The following is an 8,149-nucleotide window of genomic DNA, read 5'->3' on the forward strand; positions in this document are numbered from 1 at the left end:
TGTTCCAGCTTAAAGGTTTTTAACTGCAAAATACAGGGTAGACCATAGATGCATTCAAAATATTGAGGGTTTTACTTCAGCTCACCCCTCCCCAACAAACCACCAGATGAATGTCTGTCCAGCACATGAAGGGCATGGACTTTGTTTGCACTTTCACACCTCTGCTCTTCATGTGCTCAAAAAAGTGACAGCAGCCTTTGTTTAATGATCCTTTTAAAGGATAAACATGACATGCCTAAATGATTCCAGGCATCCAGTCAAAGCAGTATTTAATGTGTTTTGTATGGGAAACTATTCGATTTCGAGTGATTATTAAGTATTTGGCCAAGCCGAATATCTCATTTTCAGCTGGAATTCAGACGAACACTTACTCAAAGACGAATTTCAGTACGCCTAGAAACACTTGTATACAGGCACGTTATAAATGCCATAGCATATCATATATCATATCATACCCCTAGCTACATCAGATAAATGCCATGATGGTCCTTGGACACCAGAGGCTGGGACAGGTGGGAGATGACGTACAAGCTGTTTGAAGGCTTGATCCAGCCTTAAGGCACCAAAGCTCTCACAAATGCTAGAATAAGGCAAGGCTTATCATGGCCCCTCAGCCGGTCACAATTGCAAGTCCATATCCCCCGCTCTGAAACCCAAATTCCAGGGGATGGATCACTGGGCTATCATCCCAGAACTCTAGACAGTGTAGGTTCTTGGAGTAAGAATATGCAAGAGTAGTTTGGTGGAGACTGGAGAGCAAGGAAGGAGTTGGCTCGAGAGAGAGAGAAGCGGGAGTTTGGAGGAGGAAGTTGGAGATTAGAGGGGGAGATAATCCATTTGGAGGAGGTTCTTGTAAGACAGTGGATGGAGGGTGTTATATGATAATGGAAGGGGGTGGAAGCCACCTGGAGAAGGTTGGTATAAAACAAACAGAGGAGGATGCACATCATCTGGAAGGGTTTGGAAGGTATCTAGAGGAGACTGGTTTAAGACAGGAAAAGGAGGTTGGAATTCGTCTGTGGGTTGTTGGTTCAGAACATCAGAGGAAAGCAGCGTAGGCTAGCAAGGACATGGCTCCATGTGATTTCCCCACAGCCATTGTTGCTGAAGCTGGGTTACCAGGGTCTGTCTTTGGTGCTGCGGGAAATCACTTGCCTTAGCCCCAACCCCCCTTACCCTCCTTTAGAGCAGGGGACAACCCCGTAATCCCCAGATTTCTTCCAGAAATAGACCCTAGCTCTCCCGTGCCTCTGCCCCCTACCCTCCATTCTCCCCCTCCCGTGTTTTCCTAACCTCACCCGACCCCTCCTTCTTACATTTCTGGCCCTCCAACACTGATTCCCTTTCCCAGGACTCATGCACTATTTGTACCTGTGCTAACCCAGACAGGCCGCCATTCAGGGCCTGTCTAAATAAATATCCATCAAAGTAGTCGGAGCGAGCCGTGAACATAATTGGTGTCCCCTTTTGGGTTTATGCAGGAAACTGTATTTTTATGTGGGCAGAAAGAAGGGCGTTGGACTAGGTTTTTTTGGGAGGTTTGTGATGTTATTTGTAACTTGTAAGAGTTATGGGGTTGGCCCTGTAATCTGTAAGGGTCGTGTCAAGTCAGGTCTGCGACAGAAAATGCACAGGAGCAATGTACTGAATTACAAAACACAACACTGTTAGGAATGTTTGCACTTAATCAGATGCATGCAGTCAGTTGGCGTGACTGTAATCAGCAAGTAGCACGTTGTGAAAATATTTCAGTAAGATATGTAGTCAGCTCTTGATTGCTAGTAGTGGGAAGGGTGAGCCAGTGGGGATAGCATTGTACACCAGACCATGTGAATGGGTGTGTATGAAGTTATTTTCGTCTGGGAATATTCTTGCTTCCAGCCGAACCAAGGACCTCCCTTGGCAGTAGGTATCGAAAGCAAGAGGGACTCTGGGGAACACCATAAATGGACAACTCTCTCCCTGTACTTTGCATATCTTCAGAGCTTTGGTGAGTGAATTATTTCCTTCCCGAAGATCTTCCCACTGAGAGCCACGGAAAAGCGTTGTTTACCTATGTGTGGAGAGTGTGCGTGTGTGTGTGTGTGCTTGTGTATAGTATACAAGGAGTAGGGCTCTTTTAAGAGAGATTTGAGTTTTTGGGGTGTAGCTATCAGAGTAACCAGAATAATCAGGACAGGTCAGTCCAAAGATATGGACAAACCGCCGAAGTGCACCACAGCACACTGCATGCACGCTCAATACAAAAGGATTCCAGAGAAATCAGACTCACGCATTCATTTAGGGAGATGTCCAAGAGACAGCTAAATGGTAATCTCGCAAGACCAGAACACAGCATCTACGTCAATCAGGAATGGACTGCTTGAGCCTAGCCCGCCCGCTATACCCCTTCACCTTTACAGGTCTCTAGTTATCTCACAGATTTAAAACTTAAATCATTCTGAAAACTCTCACTGGGACTTCTCAGAGGTATATCTCTTCTCCAATAAACACAAATCCTTTCATTCACATCTGGTCCTCCTTTGATATAAATTTCCAGTTACCGCGTCATGAAGAGTCCTTGCACGCTTCCCACCAAGGAGCATATGCACCCTTCCCATTCTGTAGTCATCCATGCTCTCTTAGCTATCCTTTGTCCTTCCCAGGCATAACCAGTATTTGGTTACATGCGTCTAAAAGACGTTTGCATCAATTCCTACAAGACAACACTTTTCAGTCCAAAGTTCTACGAATGCCCAAGAGTCCTCTAGAAACAAGCAATACCCAAAGCAATCTTTAATGTGATATTGAAACATAAGAATGCCCATTGAAATGCAGTGGCAGAAATAGGTTTGCTAATGTGGTGTCAAAGAGGTGAACAGTAATAAACATGTTCTTTTCTTCACAAGTAGAACATGTAGGTACTTACAGGAATGTCATGCTTTAATACAGTAAAATCGGCATAACCAATTCCTGCACAAAGGTACCTTTGACATCTAAAAGATAGAACTTAAAGAGAGCTTTCGAATATAAAAAGAGTCAAATCTGCCCCAAATTATGTGGTTCGAAGAGTCATCAAGCAGACGAAATGCCTCCAAATTAAAGGAATTAAAGGACTTGAAAGAAAAATGAGAGAGCAAATAAAAATGTGAAATCAAAGGGTAAATTAATTGAAGATTGTAAATTCGGGGCTGGAACCCCATTTACTTTATCCTCAACAGACTGCTCCATCTACCCCACTATACACGGCTCCCGAGCAAACTATTTGGACTTCATCCTAACACGCTACACAGCTGCCCACCAGCCTGTGTTCCAGTAGCTGCTTCCTGCTCCATACCCGCTTTCGTCCCAATTATACATCCCAGGTCAGATGTCCACAATAAATCCTCCACCTATACCACGAATGAGAGACCTGAGAAGATGGCTGCCCCGTGGTTCTTGCCTACTCTCCCTTGCTGCTATCTGTCACACAAATAGGCACGAGCTATAGGAGAGAGACTCCATTTACTCAAGCCCCACTGAGACAGCTACCAGGGAAGCTTGATGAAAGAAAAAGCTTAGTTACTGTACACACATCGTGACAACTGTGGTAACTCACCATGCTGGGTTGTAAGGTAAGCCTCTGGGCATATTCTCGAGCAGCCCCAGGCCCTTTCATGCTCGCGCGGCATCCTGCCACCTATTTACTCGTTTTTATCATCTGCCGCTTACAAGTATCAGGATCATCTACCTCCGCTGATTTCTGAAGCTGAGTGCCCTTTTGCGCTATTTGTGCGCACTCGCCATTGCACCACACGAGGTGCACCCCTCTCCAAGATGGCCGCCCCACAGTATGTGACCTCCTCCACCCTGAACTAATAAGCATTGGTCCATCTGGATTGGCTGCACCCATTTAGCCAATCACTACTCGCCGGCACAGGCGAGCTCCGACCCACGGAACAAGGCAGAAGAATAAGGCAGCTGACTGAGCTGACTGAGCTGGCTGTTTTGCCTGATGCCTCAGGTCCCTTAGCCCTGCCTCCTCGACCCCTGCATTTGTACTCTCCAGCCCTTATGATTGTCAGCCTAGCCCGGACCCCTGGCCCTGCAAGGCATTTACAGTAAGACTCAAAAGCACCTATTCCATAACACGTACTATAGTACTATGCACCGTACCACTGCCATGAGGCTCAAGCCAGCCGCCTTTTGCGCAAAGCCCCCTGCTGCACAGTAATGTCTTTACTACATTATACTGATTCCTGCATTTTATCTGCCTAGTGCCACATATTTGATATTGCATTTTATCTGCCTATTGCCACCTAGTTGATATTGCATTTTTCCTGCCTAGTGCCACCTAGTTGATCTTGCATCTTATTTGCTTAGCGCCACCTAGTTGATTTTGCATCTTATCTGCCTAGTGCCACCTGCCTGAACTTGCATCTTATCTGCCTATTGCCACCTAGTTGATTTCGCATTTTGTCTGCCGAGTGCCAACTAGTTGATTTCGCATTTTATCTGCCGAGTGCCACCTAGCTGATACTGCATTTTATCTGCCTAGTGCCACTTGCATTGAACATGCATTTTATCTGCCTATTGCCACCTAGTTGATCTTGCATTTTATCTGCCTAGTGCCACTTGCCTTGAACCTGCATTTTATCTGCCTATTGCCACCTAGTTGATCTTGCATTTTATCTGCCTAGTGCCACTTGCCTTGAACCTGCATTTTATCTGCCTAGTGTCACCTAGTTGATTTTGCATTGTATTTGACCAATGTCACTTAGTCTGTAACTGCATTCTACCAGACTGGCACCACCATATCTGCAGCTCCAGGCAATCTTTGATATGTCTGCCATATAGCTCCTAGACACACTGCCAACCTAGGCTACCCACTGATGACAGTGCCCCCCTGAGTCCCCAGCACCCTGCACTCCATCCCGGCCTTAAAGTTACTTCCGATGCCACTTAGTCATCATACGAATAAACTATGCACTTGCCAATGACCTATACTGTCCTGCTGAGGACTATTCTATACCGTATCAGCACCTAACATCCCATCATGACTCCTACCTCGCCATTAGCAGCTATTACACCCTATCCGGTGTCCCATAATAACAAACCTCCAAGCCACAATAATTTGGACACCAGACCATGCAGTCTCCTTCAGAGAAACCTAAAACTCTGTGCTACACTCCCTAAAATCTATGAACCTCTAGCTAATATTTACCGCCCTCTCATAAATAATACTTCCAGTAGCCCACAGTCTAATACTAACATCTCCCTCCACAAACCTTTCAAGACCAAACACCCACTCCAGCTCAATAGCCGGTTTACTCGAGACTTCAATATCCACCCTAAACACTGCCACGATTCCCAGTCACCATCCAAGGAATCCACCCAGAGTAGCATAAGAGGAGCTCTTATAAATGCCCGTTCCATGGTAGCCCACGCAACGGAAATTGCTGACCTGCTCCAGATAGACAAAATGGACTTCCTTGCTATCACTGAATCCTGGCTTCACTCAGCAGCAGGCCCGGCAATCATGCTAGCCATCCCTGAGGACTACTCTCCTTAGAATAGATCATACTAAGTCCCGAGGTGGAGGCCTTGCCATTATTTCCAAAATCAATCTGTCCTTGAGACTCTCCACACCCCAAAACTTAGACTCTTGCGAATCCCTCACAGCCAAGTTACCCATTTCGAACTCTCAGACCCTGTCTATCCACCTCATATACAGACCTCCTGGCCCCCTAGGCTCTTTCGAAGAAGACCTAACTAATATTTTATCTGATAATCTCAAAAACGCCTCATACTGTCTCCTCCTAGGAGATCTTAATTTAGGCTTCAATGACCCATCTCTCACCAACGCCATGCACATCAATGCTCCCTCAAGGAACTGGGCTTCACCCAAAAAGTGATGGCTGCCACCCATACCAAAGGAAGAACCCTTGACTGGGTAGCAGAGTACAACTGCCAGACCTACATTACTTCCATCAATCACCAACTCTTGTCTGACCACCACCTGATTTCTTTCTCTCTAGAGGCTACGCCGCCATTACCCACCACTAACATAGCCCCAGCCATCCCCACTAGAAACAAAAGAAACATTACAGCTGAGAAACTTACCCCATTGATTCTTCCCACCTAAAATTTGCTCCCCGCCAACACAGACCCCTTCACCATGGTAGAGGAGTATAACAAAATAACGTTATCATCATTAGACGCCATATCACCACTGAAAAATAGAAAGAGCAAACCTAAAAAACATGTGAACACCTGGTTCACCCCTCACTTGAAAGCTATGAGACTAGAAAAACGCAAACGCGAACAAATCTGGAGACAAGACCCTTCTGAGACGAATAAAAACAACCTTAGCAAAATAGCCTCCCTCTACAAAAAAGAAATCATACTTGCCAAACAATCCTCTTTCAATCTGCGCATTACGCAAGCCAATTCTAGGACTAAAGAATTGTTCACAATCCTTAAAGAAATAGAATCACTCATCATAGCACCAGATACCTGTCACAAGGACAAGCTATGGTGTACCAGCATTCAGAGTGCCCTATCGAATAAGGTAGCAACTCTCTAAGCGAAGATTGATAATAAAAAATAAACCCTCCTCTTGGCCTCTAAGCCGAACAAAACATCCAAACCTATATCCCAACCACCGCCACCACCTCCCGATTAACATACACCTCGCTTCAACTTTAATAAAGTATCCATCTTAGAAGTAGAAAAAATCATCCTGGGACTCAAATCTTTTAACTGCCACAGTGACCCGTGCCCAGCCCAAATTATAAAAGACGCTGCACGTGACCTCTCCCCTTTCATCTCCAAACTCATAAATGCCTCCTTCTCCATTGGTACCATACCCAACAATTTGAAACAGTCTTGGGTCCTCCCGTTACTTAAAAAACAAACCCTCGACCCGTCCACACCCACCAACTATCGCCCCATCACCACATTCCCATTCCTGCTTAAAATCCTGGACAAGGTGGCCTACCTCCAAATCCAACAATTTCTGGAATGCAACAAACTATTAGGAGTACAGCAGTCAGGATTCAGACCACAACATGGAGCTGAAACAGCGCTAATAGACCTCAAGGCACAGATCGACGCGCTGTGAGACGATGGTAAGGCAGCACTACTGCTACTACTTGATCTCTCAGCGGCGTTCGACCTAGTAGACCATAAGATCCTATGCAACCACTTGGATTCTGCGCCCATTTCTCACAAGAATCGATAGGATGGATCCAATCCTTCTTGGACAATAGAACAATGCGTGTCTTCTCTCCCATAGCAGCAGCTGCCCCCTATACCGATCACCTGTGGGGTGCCACAGGGATTCTCCGTGTCCCCCACGCTATACAACATTTTCACAAAGCCCCTTTTTAATGATCTAGACGACCTGGGTATCACCTACACTAACTATGCCGATGATACTCAGATCCTCATCCCATTGACGGGAGACTACAACAAGGATTTGGCCTTTGTGAATAGAGTGTACCTCATCATCCAGGCATGGATGGCTTCTCACGATCTATGCCTGAATGATGACAAAACGGAACTCCTCATCCTGGGCACCCCTGCAAATCTCAACAAATTAGGCCATAATTACTCCAACTTCATAATTGATGATAATAACATCGCAGTAGCCAAGGAAGTCAAAACCCTTGGCTTCTATTTAGACTCTACCCTAGGTTTTAAAAAGCAAATCAACGCCATGGCCTCATCAACAGCTTACACCTGCCAACTAATTAGAGCAGCTAAGCCCTTCCTTTCCCCTAACTACTGCATTACCTTGGCAAGAGCCCTTGTTCTGTCCAAATTGGATTATTGTAATGCCCTATACCTAGGGAGTAATAAATACATTACCAATAAGAGCCAGATTTTGCAAAACACCGCCTTAAGAGCAGCCCTATACATTCCCAAGAAAGCCCATATCTCTGACCACAGAAGATCTAATAATTGGCTATCTACGAATGATAAAATCTTTCTCAAAACAGTGTCCCTCACACACAAATGCCTTCACCAAGTTGCCCCTAAATATCTCATAGACAGATTTATGAGACAATTTGCCAACCGACCCACAAGAACCACTAACACCAACCTACTTACAGTGCCCAGGTTTAAACGCACGAATACTGGTGGGAGCAGCTTCCCGGTTAAAGCTGCCCAATGTTGGAACTCCCTC

Source organism: Ambystoma mexicanum, chromosome 9 (genome assembly GCF_040938575.1).
Source record: "Ambystoma mexicanum isolate Mex_15411 chromosome 9, UKY_AmexF1_1, whole genome shotgun sequence".
In the NCBI taxonomy this organism is placed as follows: domain Eukaryota; kingdom Metazoa; phylum Chordata; class Amphibia; order Caudata; family Ambystomatidae; genus Ambystoma; species Ambystoma mexicanum.